This window comes from Microtus pennsylvanicus, chromosome 22 (assembly GCF_037038515.1).
Source record: "Microtus pennsylvanicus isolate mMicPen1 chromosome 22, mMicPen1.hap1, whole genome shotgun sequence".
Classification (NCBI taxonomy): domain Eukaryota; kingdom Metazoa; phylum Chordata; class Mammalia; order Rodentia; family Cricetidae; genus Microtus; species Microtus pennsylvanicus.
In genome coordinates, this window is record NC_134600.1 from 27,674,624 (window position 1) to 27,689,012 (window position 14,389).

Here is a 14,389-nt window from a genome sequence, read left to right on the forward strand (position 1 = left end):
TTCCTCACAGCTCACACTTGACAATTAAAAAAAAAAGAATTTGTGGACATAAAACTTTTGTATATAATAGATGTTTAATAAAATAAAAATTTCTAGTTATTTATCAGATAAGTGATAAATAGCATGTACAGCTGGCAATTTTTTATCAAGAGAAATGAGGAACTCTGTTTCTTCTGCCTGCTGTAAAACTAGTGCAAAAACAAAGCAAACAAAACCAAATCTGGTGGCTTGTGGCAGCAAGTATTCATTTTGTCATTATGTCAAAGTTGTGTGCTTGAACAATTCACATCACTGGGTCAAAACTAAGCTTCTTATTTGGGCTGAATGCTCTGGCAGAGAATCAAGATCCTTGCCTTTTCTGATTTTTGTGGCTATGGTCATTCTTTGACTGTGCCTGTAACACTCTAGTCGGATTCTCTATGTTTATAATGTCTTCTCAGCTCTCCTGAATGTCACATTGTAAAAATAGGAACAGAGCAATTGTGGCTCAAGGTAGCATACTTAGGAACTGAGATACATGTTGTATGTCTTCAAATAAATTCAAAATGTAAGCTGTGTCCTTTAATGTTTATTTGTATTTTGTTTTATTGTTTTGAGAACGGTTCTCTTGAAGCCCAGAGTGGCCTTGAATTTGCTAGGTAGCCAGGGATGGCTGTGATCCTCCTGCCTCTCTCTCTCCAGATTGTTGGGATTAAAAATTGCACCACCACATTTGCATTAAAAATGAAAACGTGAACATGAGACAAGGGCTTCCTTGATGAAATACTATCAACTGCATGCAAATTGCCTGTAGATAATATTGCTGGCAATTAATAAATTTGATAGTTGACTTTATTCAGGAGCATTTTAATATTTCTATAGATACTTTCATAAAATTCAAGCTGTGTCAGTCTTGTTCATTCAGTAGTAGCAAATGTCTGTAGGAAAATAAAGTAACTATTTAAGACATAAATATTTCATAGACAATAATGCAGTTTACACGAATGTTGTGTGATTTTATAGAATGAATTCTTACAGCCAGCACATTTTAATAGCTTATAGGTTGAGAAACAGCAGCAGATAGAACACAGAACTTAAAATCTTGAGGAAGGTTTAAAGCCAAAGGGTTGGCATGCTAAGACTATTAATAAGCCAGTCAGTAAAACAAAAAAAATTTCAGCATGCAAATTAATATACACAAAGCATCGCAGAGCTACAACAGCAGTCAGGCATGTCTTCAGACTTCACTATTTTTTTATTTGCTAGCTATATAAAATCACTCACTAAGAATTGTATCTCTTAAGTTATTACTGTAGCAACATGCCAACTAATAGAATACATGAACAATGTGAGTTCTAAGTAAAAGACAATTATATTAGTCTTCCATTTGTAACAAGTATATGATTCCTTTACAATCTTGTGTGGCCTGCTTGTAATCACACATCACTACTCTAAGAATGGAGAGAGACTAAATCTAGATATGTTTTGCAAACATCCAAGATCAGATTTCTTTCATGATTTGTAATTTCAAATTACAACAATCTCAAATAACAGAGATCCAAAAGATTTGCGGAATTTGACCTTAATTTTACAAATTCATTCTTAAAGAATCCAGTGTATGAAAAAGAAATAATCACCAAATAGCAGACATACCTTCTGGGCATCCTTTCCAATCACCATGCTCATGGTTCTTATTTCCCAAAACTTGTGTCTCAAAGGAGAATTTCTCACAGCTCTTTCTATAGGCTTATTTGGTTTCAGAAATGCATTAAATATTATGGAATATAATTGGTGTAGAATTCTAAATTGAATAATAAAAATTCAGTTTCCCCCACTATTATTGTTTTCTATCATTATAATAAAAATGTAACTAACAATGGGTAGCTCAAAAATACAAAAAAACCAAAATAGATAAAATGATTTTATAATTATATTGATGCCCTTGGACATGGTAGTGTAGCCATTATACATGTGAATTTGGTGTGACTCCTACATATTTGAATTAAAGCTGCTGCAGTCGGAACATTAAAGAATGTGTACCACAATTCTTTTGACTGGGTGGTTGTGTCTTATGCCTCTAATCACAGCACTTGGGAGGCAGAGCAGGCAGATCTCTGTGAGTTCAATGCCAGGCTCATCTACAAAGTGAGTTCTAGGACAGCCAGGGCTATTTCACAGAGAAACACTATCTTGAAAAACAAAAAACAACAACAACAAAAAAACCAAAAAACAAAAAAAAGGTTCTTTTTTCTCTCATGATGCTGTTGCCAATGTCAGGAGAATCAGAACATTTTAATTATAAGACTATCTATTATCTGTTTCCCAAGGTTTTAAATTTTCCATTAAGATCCTAAGAGAATACACTGCAGAAGGGCCTTTTCCATAAGACAACTTCCTGATTTAAGCACAACTTTTAAAAGCTTATCTTTCCTTTTAAAAATAGCACTTGAAGATTTCCTAAGCACAGTTTGTGTCTCTTATCTCCTTAAAATATAGCAGTGGATGGATAAATCAGTCTTGTCTTAATGAGGTGGAGCATCACTGAAAGAATAAAGTTTTATAATTAACATAATATAATAAAGGCCTTAAGGCTCCCCATCGTCTTTCTGTGTGTATTTGTGTGCGTGTTCATATGTCTGTGCAATGTTGAATTTTATAATTATTATTCTTTTCCATTCACAACACTTTTATCTGCATTATCAAATGTTTACACTGCTACTTAGTTTTGTAACAACTGTTACACAGTATGTAGTATATTCTTCTCTCTTTACATCTAATCAAATAAAAACAGGGCATCTAATGAAGAAAAGAGAAGCTTAAGGTCCTAGCTGGAGTCATCCTTGTGGGTTCCTGGTAATTTCTCTAGAGCCAGGTTTCTGCCAACCCCATAATGGCTCCCTCAATCAAGATATCTCTTTCCTTGCTCTCACCTCTGTCCTTCCTCCACCTTGACTACCTTATTCCCTCAAGTTCTCCTTAGCCCTTCCCTTCTCCCCTCCTCATCCCCTTCCACCCTCCCTTCTCTCCCTACCCCCATGCTCCCAATTTTGTCAGGCGATCTTGTTAGTTTCCAATTTCCAGGTGGATCTATATATGTTTTCTTTGGGTTCAACTTATTACTTAGCTTCTCTAGGATCATAAACTATAGGCTCAATATCCTTCATTTGTAGATAGTATCCACTTATGAGTGAGTACATACCATATTCATCTTTTTGGGTTTGGATTACCTCACTCAGGATAGTGCTTTCTAATTCCATCCATGCATGAAAAATTCAAGATGTCATTGCTTTTTACTGCTGAGTAGTACTCACCACATTTTCTTCATTCATTTCTCCGTTGAGGGGCATTTAGGTTGTTTCCAGGTTCTGGTTATTATAAATAATGCTGCTATTAACATAGCTGAACAAATGCCTTTGTAACAATAGAGGAGAGGGGGCTCGATCTTGACTTGCCCTGTAGTCAGACTGAAGAATATCTTAAATATCATCATAAAACCTTCATCCAGCAACTGATGGAAACAGAGGCAGAGATCACATCAGAGCACTGGATTGAGCTGCCAAAATTACAGTTGAAGAGTGGGAGGAATGAGACTATGAGCAAAGAGGTCAAGACCATGATGGGTTGGTTCACCCACTGAAACAGTCTACCTGAGCTAATGGGAGTTCACTAACTCCAGCTGGACTGGAAAGAAGCAAGCATAGGACCAAACTAGTTGCTCTAAATGTGGTTGACAGTTGTATGGCTGGGGCAGACTGAGGGGCCACTGGCAGTGGCACCAGGATTAATCCTTACTGTATGCACTGGCTTTTGGGGAACCTATTCTCTCGGATGTACACCTTGCTCAGCCTAGATATAGTAGGGAAGGCCTTGGACCTTTCACAAAGCAATGTGCCTTATCCTCTCTGAGGATTGCAGGGAGGTGTGGTGGGAAGGTATGCGGGGGGAATGGGAGGAGGGGAAGGAGTGGGAACTTCGATTGGTAGTTTTTTAAATCTAATAAATTAAACAACAACAACAACAAAAAGAGAGGCTCATATCACATAGTGTTTCACAGTGTTAGTGCATTATACGATAGCTAATAATATCCTCTTAAAGAATCTTTGAGAACACGCTTCTTCCTGCAATGTTACAAGGAATATGTAAAGCAATGCATGCGAGTGTTAGCATTTGCCATCACTTCACTGTCCTCACCGACCACTAGAGCATAATTGATTACTAACAAAGTTGGGAGTAAAGTTACCTCTGATACCTTTCAGTGTTGAGGCAGGTAGAATACTTTCCTCTTAAACTTTAGCATAACTGCATTGGTGGTTTATTAAATTGACATCACAGTGGTAGATGCACTAGTATATAATATTCTTGTACATCAATACAGAGCGGTAGAACACGAAGCAGAACAGGTAACATTTGCTGCACTGGCTGTACCACATGTAATAAGGTAGTCTTTATTGTCTCTTACCAACTAGCATATTGATTTTTATTAAAATATCTACAAAATCATTTATAATTTTCATATGTATATAAAATATTTCATATATTCTGGTTGATATTAAGTCTGTATGTATACATCCTTTTAGGAATATTAGAACCTTCATTTGTGTTACCCATTAATAATGTTTGTCATAACCCTGACTACATTCCATCATTTTTCTACAAGTATTGCATAGTCATTTACTATTACAGACTGTATTTCAAATTTAACTGACTGAAAATTGATAGAAGAGATTCTAGATTATGACTTACAATCACTAACTTAGTGATTGAATTGAATTTAATTAATTTATTTTAGATCCTTATTTCAGTTTTCCAATCCCTCCTCTCTTCCCATCTCCTTTCCCCACCTCCCCTCTGTCTGTCCTCAATCTACTTCTCCTATGTTTCTCTTCAGAAAATATTCTTCTTCTCTTTGGTAGCAAGAAAACATGGGATATCACATTGCACTAAGACTAAGCACTTCCCCTTGTATTTAAGCTGGACATGACAATCCAATATGAGGAACAGGTATCCAAGAACCAGGCAAAATGTTAGGGAAAGGCTCTGCTCCAGTTGTTAGGAATCCCACAAGGAGACCAAGTTACACAACTGTCACATATATTTAGAGGGCTTATGTCAGTCCCTTGTAGGCTCCCTGGTTTTTATTCTGACTCTATGAGTTACTGTGAGCCAGGCTTGTTGTTTCTGTGGGTTTTCTCATAATGTCCTGACTTCTCAGGTGCCTATAATCCTTCCTCTTTCCCTTCTGCAAGATTCCCCAAGCTTGGTCTAATGTTTGGCTGTAGGTCTCTTCATCTGCTCACATCAATTCATGGAATCTCTCTGATGACAACTGGAGTAGTCCCCAATCTGACCACAGGAGTTGGCCTGTTTAATCTATGTATCTACTGTTGCTAGGAGTCTTAGCTGGGGTCATCCTTGTAGATTTAGTGGGCACTATACTTGTAGGTTTTTTATCTAACCCTACAGTGCCTCCCTGTCCATGTCATTTCCCTCAGTAACCTTGCCCCCCACACCTGTCCAACCTGATCCATCAAGTTTCCATCCCCGCTAACCGCTATTCTACTCAGGAGATCTCTTCTTTTTTCCCCTCCTAGGGAGACCCATGCATCCCCCCATGAATCCTCTTTGTTACCTAACATCTCTGGATCTGTAGGTTGTAGCACAGTTATCCTTTACTTTACAGTTAATATCCACTTATGAATGATGTTTGTCTGCGTTACCTCACTCAGGATGATTTTTTTTTTCTCGTTCCATCCATTTGCCTTCAAATCAACAACTTAGTAATACTCCATTTTGTACATGTAGCATACTTTGCTTCTCCTTTCTTTAGTTGAGGAGACCCTAGGTTGTTTCCAGGTTTTAGCTATTACAAATAAAACTGCTGTGAATACAGTTGAGTAAGTATCCTTCTGGTATGATTGACCGTCCTTTGGGTATATGCCCTAAAGTGGTATACCTGAGTGTTGAGGTAGATTGATTACTAGTTTTCTGAGAAATTGCCATATTTATATCATTCTTTATTTGGTTCAGAGTTCGGGTAAAAATGACTCAAATTTTCAAAATGCATTTTCCTTTGCCATCTTCTGTCAAGAGAAAGCAAGTTATACAAAGTTCTTTGGAAATAAATATTCTACTTGCTTTAAGATAGGAAATTCTATTACCAATAGAAGATATGCAAATGTGAAATGCATTGAAAAAACTTAGCATACTAAAGAGGCAGCACATCAGCACTTGGTAAGGTTCTTAATAGCAAAGTACATGGGTTTCTGGGGACTGTGATTTAATATCAATGCCCAGAATCCAGAAGATAAAGTATCTTAAATTGGGCAGGCAAAATCTAAATATATTGAACAATATCTTCAAGTTTTAAACTGAAAACACTTTCTGCAAATGTAGCTGGAATAAAAAAAATTCAGAAAAATAAATAGAACTCATATACAAATAATGAACAGTCTGAAAGAGAAATCAGAAATGAGGAAAATAACAACTTCCACTGTAGCCTCAAATAGTGTAAAATGTCTTGGGGGTAACTCTAAGCAAGTGAAAGACATGCGTGATTAAAAGAATATGTTTGACCCCATCCTTCTGACATTATTTCTTGATTTACAATTGTCCTTCTTTCTCTAATAGGTACACATCCATCCCCCTACACTGTATCACTGAGACTTACAAACTGTAAATAAAATAAAGTATGAGATTAAAAAAAAAATAAAAACTTCAAGTCTTTGAAGAAAGACAAAATAAAATTGAAGAAGATGTCAATAGATGGAAACATCTCCCATGCTCTTGGATCAATAGGATTAACAGTAAAAATGGCCATCTTATCAGAAGCAATCTATATATTGAGTGCAACCCGATCGAAAGTCCAAAGCAATTCTTCACAGATCTTGAAAAGACATCTCCATATGGAAAAGTACATACACACAAAAACAAAACAAAACAAAAAACAAGATAGTTAAAAACAACACTGAATAATAAAAATGGCCAGAGGTATCACAATCCCCAATTTCAAGTTGCACCACAGAGCTGTGGCAACTAAAACATGTTATCCACACAAAAACAGACACACTGATCAATAGAATTCAACTGAAGACACAGACGTAGAGCCATATTCTTATAGACATGCAATGTTTGATAAAGTGGCCAGAAATACACACTGGAAAAAGGAAGCATCTTCAAAAATGATGCTGGTTAAATGGGATGTCTGCACATAGAGGAATTTAAATAAATCCATATTTATAACCCTGCACAAAATTCAAGCCCATGTGGATCAAAGACCTAATAATAAAACTAGAAAAATTAAACCTCACGGAAAAAAATAATAATCTGAATTAGCACAGGAAAATATATTCTGAACAGAAAAACATTAGTGCAGGTCTTAAGATCAACAATTAATAAATGGGACCTCATGAAACCTAAAAATGAATCCATCCATTAATTCTATGTCTACAATGGTGTCTCGCCTGGTTGTGGGAATGAACAAACTATAACAGATTTGACTTAAGGCCTACTCCATGAGATGGAACCCATACCAGACACTGCTTCGCTGACAAAGAAGCAGAGGTAGACAAATTCAATATGGTAGATTTCGTTTCATCTTATTGTATTTTATTTTGATAGTAATACAAAAAAATACTATAATATCCACAACATAATATACAAGCAAAATTTTCTCTGCAATCTGAGATCAAGGTTTTCATCTATTTTATCTCATTTTCAATAATTAATGATTAGCATTAAGTTGAAGGTTTTATAGATTTTAGCATTTTGTGGAGTTTCATTTCGATGTGAAATGAATGAAGTGAATGGAAAATCACCAGAAAAAGAAAATCACTCTATCTTTAAGAATTCAAGGCATTTCCAGTATCTATATGAACGAACTGTTAGAATTAATTTCCTATTGATCCAAAGTTCTAAGGAATAATAATAAAATAGTGATGTTTCCTTATTCTTCACAAGAGAGGAATAAGTAGAATAAGAACCTCATTAATGCTATGTTTTCTAGTTAATCAATATGGGATTTCAAATATGCACTACTACAGTAGAAAATTTGCTAAATATAAAAGCAAAAATGTTTTGAATTAGATCTAGTGTTACTGATTCAAGATTATTACAGTCAGACTTCTTGGTCCACACTGAATGTTCAAAATTAATAACCATTTAATTGATAAGGATATATAAAACAATAATATACCAGTGTTCTCTTTACTCCACATTCTCTCCGATATAAGCTGTTATTGCTGTTTTTGATTTTAGCCATTCTGACCGGAATAAGATGACAGCTCATAGTCATTTTAATTTGCATTTCCCTGATGGCTAAGGATGTTGAGCAGTTCCTTAAGTGTCTTTTGGTCATTTGAGATTTTTTTCTTTTTTTTTTGGTTTTTCTATACAGGGTTTCTCTGTAGCTTTGGTGCCTGTCCCGAAACTAGCTCTTGTAGACCAGGCTGGCCTCGAACTCCCAGAGATCCATTTGAGATTTTTGTGTTGAGAATTCTCTGTTTAAATCTGTACCCCATTTTTAATTGGGTTTATTTGGTTATCTCAGTTTCAGAGCGTCCCCTTCATTTATTGTTTTTCTCAGTATCTGTGATATTGATGTTATATTGGGTTTTTATATAGGAATAATGATCATGCTAAAATACTTTATAAACAATTCTGTTTGTCTTTTGTTCATATATATGATATTTTGAGAATATCATATATAAGTATTCTTAACTCACATTATTATTTCTGATTTTCCTTTTCCCAATTCCAACTCCTCAAACTTCTCTTGTTGGAATTTCTGATCCTGTTTTCTCTCTCTTTCTCTCTCTCTTCACAAATATAATACACATACCAATCATATGTTTGTATGTATACATATAAACTCACATATCATACACACCACGCATATAAATCTTATATTATCTGATTACATTTAACCTGTTTAGTGTTTCTCATGTGTAAATGAATTTAGGACTAACCTTTTCGAATTATATAACCTATCTTGGAACCTATTATGAAACTTTTGCCTAAAGGAAACTAATCATTTTCCTACACATCAATCATTGATTACCTTCAGTTATTCATTTAAGTGTGGGACCCTATGGACTTTCTCCTATCCACATGGGCATGTCAACCGGCATCATGATTATTTAGATCCTGTTTGGACCAATCAGTTGCTGGGATTTCATGGGTGCAACATCACTATAATGTTTAGAAGTTAATATCAAGAAATAGACATCCATTTCCTCTGACTTCTTTTCCATTCTTTTTTATTTTATTCCATTTTAAAAAATTATTTTATTTTATATAAATCCAAGATTCTCCCCCTCCACTCCTCTTGGTCCCCCTACCTTCCCCCACCCTACCCTTATCCACTCCTCAGAGAATGTGAGGCCTCCTATGGGGAGTCAACAAAGTCTAGGACATCACTTTGAGGCAGGACCGAGGGCCTGCCTACTGTATCTTGGCTGAGTAAGGTATCCCTCCATAGGGAATCGGCTCCGAAAGGTCTCTTCATGTACTAGGGTTCTACTACCAGTGGTTGGACAAACTGCCCAAGCCACATAACTGTCATCCACATTCAGAGGACCTAGTTTGGTATTGCGCTTGTTTCCCAGCTGACAGTCAGGAGTAAGTGAGCTCCCACTAACTCAGGTCAGCTGTGTCCGTAGATTTCCACATCACTGTCTTGACCCCTTTGCTTATATTTTGCTCCTCCCTTCCTCTGATAATTACAAGATTTCTTCTCTCTTTTTCTCCATATACCCTAAGCGTTATGTGCGGAGCTTGTACTGTAGGTGTAGAAAATTGGTAGAGTATGTCAAGGCCACTTATTCTCTGCAGTTTGATCAGTGACGAATCTCTGTAGTAGCTTTCATCTGTTCCACAAAGAATATTCTTTTTGAATGGTGAGAGCTATACTAATCTGTTGGTATAAGGATTGGAATTTGCAATACAGCTATAAGATATACTGATCAGGAAAAATGGCTGAAGTAGATTTGCCTCTACAGTCTGGGCCCTCTTTTGTCAGGAATAATTAGCGTGAATTCTTTTCTCAGGTCACCATAAGTCCGATTAGACAGCTGCTTGTTACCCTCAAGATATAATTTTTATAGACAGACATTTTGTTTCTCGTGAAATAAAAATAAAATGTCCTAATAATCATGCACATTAAATGTTAAATCCAGCACATCTTTTTAATAATAGCTATTACATTTAAAATTCCCTTATTTTAGAGTGTGGTCAAAGGTATTTTTATGTACTGATACTTGAAGAGATTTGTATATCTCATATCATCAAAACTTTACTTCACTTATGCAATTATAAAATCTGGCTACTCGTTTAATAGTTATTATCTCTGAATAGTGAAGTTTCCCTGGTTTGACACTAGATGGCGGTAGATCACTTTAGCAACTGAGCACATTCTAAACTTACAGGAATTCTAGTATATCTACATAAGTAAAATGAAAAAAAAAACTACTCAGTGGAATAAATGTGCTTTGATTTTTTAAAATGCAGAGCTAGAATTTGTAATTTTCTGATAGCCAATATATTCTGGCTCAAATAATGCTATGACTTTTAAATGAATTCACCCTAGCATAATTCAGGAGACTCAACACATTTTGCATTAACATTTAATCTCCTCCTAGCAAAGTTATCAAGATACTATTAAATATAAACCCTTACACAAATTCAACATAAAGAAATCTCTGATAAATTACTATGATATTTATGATAAATTCCCAAAGGAAGCCTAAGTATAAGCTTTCACAAGGTGGAAAGACTACATTGTGAAAGAATAGTACTCCTTTATTTTTTCCTAGAAGAATATCTAAGTTCACTACAGGAGTCCAGGGGGTTCCACAAAACCTACAGTACCACCTGAAGCTTACTCTTTTTGAAAAATTTGTATTGTAACAAATTTATAACTAATCAGCCAATGAATCAATGAGTAAACCTTCAGTACTTGTCTCTTCCCCACACAGAAATATCTGGGGAATGATAATCCTTATATTTGGTTAATCAATCTAACATTTTAATAAAATTTTAAATTGTGAATGTCTTAACAAAAATCTCTTAGCATTTACTTAATATGAAAACTTAGAGGTTATATGACAAATCAGATGTCACAAACTAGAGCATCAGTCAAATATTACTGCAAATAAATCATTTATGATACTTTTCCAATTTACTTGCCTTTACATTGTGAGTTATCTTTATGATGTCTGGCCATTTTGGGTGTGATGTGGGATGTCCTTCTGTATATGTGTTGCTTTCTTCTTCTTTTTTTTTTTTTTTGGTTGATGAATAGAGCTGTTTCAACCAATGACTGAGAAGAATAAAGCCAGGTGGGAAACAGAGATGTAGAGAGAAGGTAGGTGGATTCAGAGGAACACCACGTAGCTGCCAAAGGAGGACGGTACCAGAACCTTATCCGGAAGCCACAGCCTCATGGTGTTACGTAGATTAATAGAAATGGGTTAAGATCTAAGAGTTACTTAATAAGAATCCTGTGCTAATAGGCTAAACAGTGTTGTAATTAATATAGTTTCTATGTGATTATTTGGGTCTGGGCAACTAGGAAACAAATGAGAAGTCTCCATCTACAAAATGGTGCCCACAGTCTGGGGCATGGATCTACATAAGACCTGAAAATAAAGAGGGCCTCTAGACACAAAAACAGGAGTCAAGTGCAGCTTCTTGGTAACCTCTTTTTTATAGACAGGTTTTGTTTCCTGGCAGTGAACAGAGGTGCAGTTCCTTTAAGAAAAGGCTTCCTGACTCTGCATTAGCAGCAAAAACTGTAACTTTAAGAGTTGGTGGCTTCCTGGATCATGCTAGCACCAGGAACTCTGGCTCTTTTGGGAGGTAATGAATTTAAATGGGTTTTGTGAGAAGCGTGCTAGTCATTTCTTAATGACAGCATCGGCCCATTGATGCTAGCAGAGGATCATTGATGCTGTCATTGATGCTAGCAGAGGAGTTAAATATACCTCCCCCATGTTGGATGGGGTAGTGTCAGTGAACAGGGCTTTGGAGTTGATCCTAGCCAACTCCAAACCACAGCCATTTAGCATTTAAAGAAAAGGTGATCCTGGTCAAAAATAATTACAAATATACAATAGGACAGATTCAGACATAAAAGACCTCTAAACAAGACATAGTATATTAAAAAAAATGTATGTAGGTTCTGGAGAGAGAAGAAAAAAAGTATTGACAGTTTTAAAAAGAGGTAAAAAGTTTTAAAAAATAAAACAAAGTCTTTACAGAGACAGTAAAAGTAATATAAAAGAGTACAAACAGGCACAGATTAAAGGACTAAAAGTAATTTTAAAAAGCCACATAAAGATGGAAAAGACATATTCATGAGGATGCCTATGTGTTTGTCTTTGGGTTCACCTTCTTAGTTAGCTTCTCTAGGAACATGCATTATAAGCCCAATGTCCTTTATTTATGGCTAGAAACCAAATATGAGTGAGTACATCCCATGTTCCTCTTTTGGGGTCTGGCTTACATCAGGCGATGAAAGGAGACAGAGACAGAGGAGCACGGGACAGAAATCTCAAGGTCCAAATCAGGAGCAGGAGAGGGAGCACGAGCAAGGAACTCAGAACTGCGAGGGGTGCACCCACACACTGAGACAATGGGGATGTTCTATCGGGAACTCACCAAGGCCAGCTGGCCTGGGTCTGAAAAAGCATGGGACAAATCCGGACTAGCTGAACATAGAGGACACTGAGGAATACTGAGAACTTAAGAACAATCGCAGTGGGTTTTTGATCCTACTGCACGTACTGGCTTTGGGGGAGCCTAGGCAGTTTGGATGCTCACCTTAGGAGACCTGGATAGAGGTGGGTGGTCCTTGGGCTTCCCACAGGTCAGGGAACCCTGATTGCTCTTTGAGCAGATGAGGGAGGGTGACTTGATCGGGGGAGGGGGAGGGAAATGGGAGGCGGTTGCGGGGAGGAGGCAGAAATCCTTAATAAATAAATAATTAAAAAAAACAATTAAAAAAAAGATGGAAAAGACACAGAGAGTCTGGATTATGTATATTATTGTATTTTCTTTGAATTTTTTGACCGTGAATGAGATAGATGCAGAGAGACATTTAATTTTACAGGCTGCTAAGCTATTTAAAGGTATTTTGACATCAAAATTTGAGTTCAAAGACATTCTATTTTGTCAGATACAATGAGCCTGCAGGTAGAAGATGGATGCCCCAACGCTACAGAAGAACTTTGTGTGACTATCCAGGAAGCGAGATGTTTCTGTCAGTTCTATCGTTTTGGAAGTTACTTACATTGCACTTCCTGTTTACTTGTGTAATATATCCTTCTGAGGTCTTTGATGGAGATAAAGACTAGATAGTTATAGTTTTCCTTAGTTATGATAAATGACAAATTAGATATAAAATGTTAGACTTTTAATGATAGGATATCATTAAAAGTAACTTCCTTAATTTGCCACATGTAAATGTACTAAATAGTGTAAGTATTTCTTGCTTGATAATTGTTTGTATATATAATTTTACTATGTTAAAGTCAAAACCTTCCTTTTTAATTAGAAAAGGAAGGATGATGTGGGATGTCCTTCTGCATATGTGCTGCTTTTATTGGTTGATGAATAAAGTTGTTTTGGCCAATGGCTTATCAGAGTAAGGCCACGTGAGAAATCTGAACAGAGATATAGAGAGGAATCAGGCAGAGTCAGAAAGATGCCATGTAGCTCCTGAAGGAGAAAGATGCCATCATAATCTTACCAGAAGGCCACAGCCTCATGGTGAGACATAGATTAATAGAAATGGGCTAATTTATGATGTAAGAGTTACTTAATAAGAAGCCTGAGCTAATAGGTTGAGCTAATTGTTGTAATCAATATAGTTTTTGTTTGATTATTCCTGCCTGGGTGACTGGGAAACAAATGAGCACTCTCCATGTACATGGGTGTTCAGAGGAATAAACTTCATGGTCAACACCTAGGTGTGTACACAGAAATTTATATTCAAAAATTACAAATATGCATCCCATACAAGCTGTGTAACTATCTCCAAGGTACTATCACTATTATTTGCTCACCAACTGCCCAAGACTAAAGCACGGCATTTCCATTTACCATTATTACATTGTGCTAGCAGAGGCGCGATTTACTGTTTCCCAAGCCACCTTATTTTATTGCAAGACTACATAACTAAAGTGTACATAATATCACTGTGACCAGGAAAGGAAAGACAGCGGTTAAATAAATAAATAGAAAACATGTGGAAATGCATACTCGGTGCAGAGCACATACATTCGCTATAGTAGATATAAGCCTTAGGCAGAAGGTGAAGTGATCACTTTACTACTTTAGACTGGTGGGGGTCACTCGGATATTTCCATAATTGCTACCTCTCTTTGTAGAGTCAACAATTTTCTATATTCCTTAA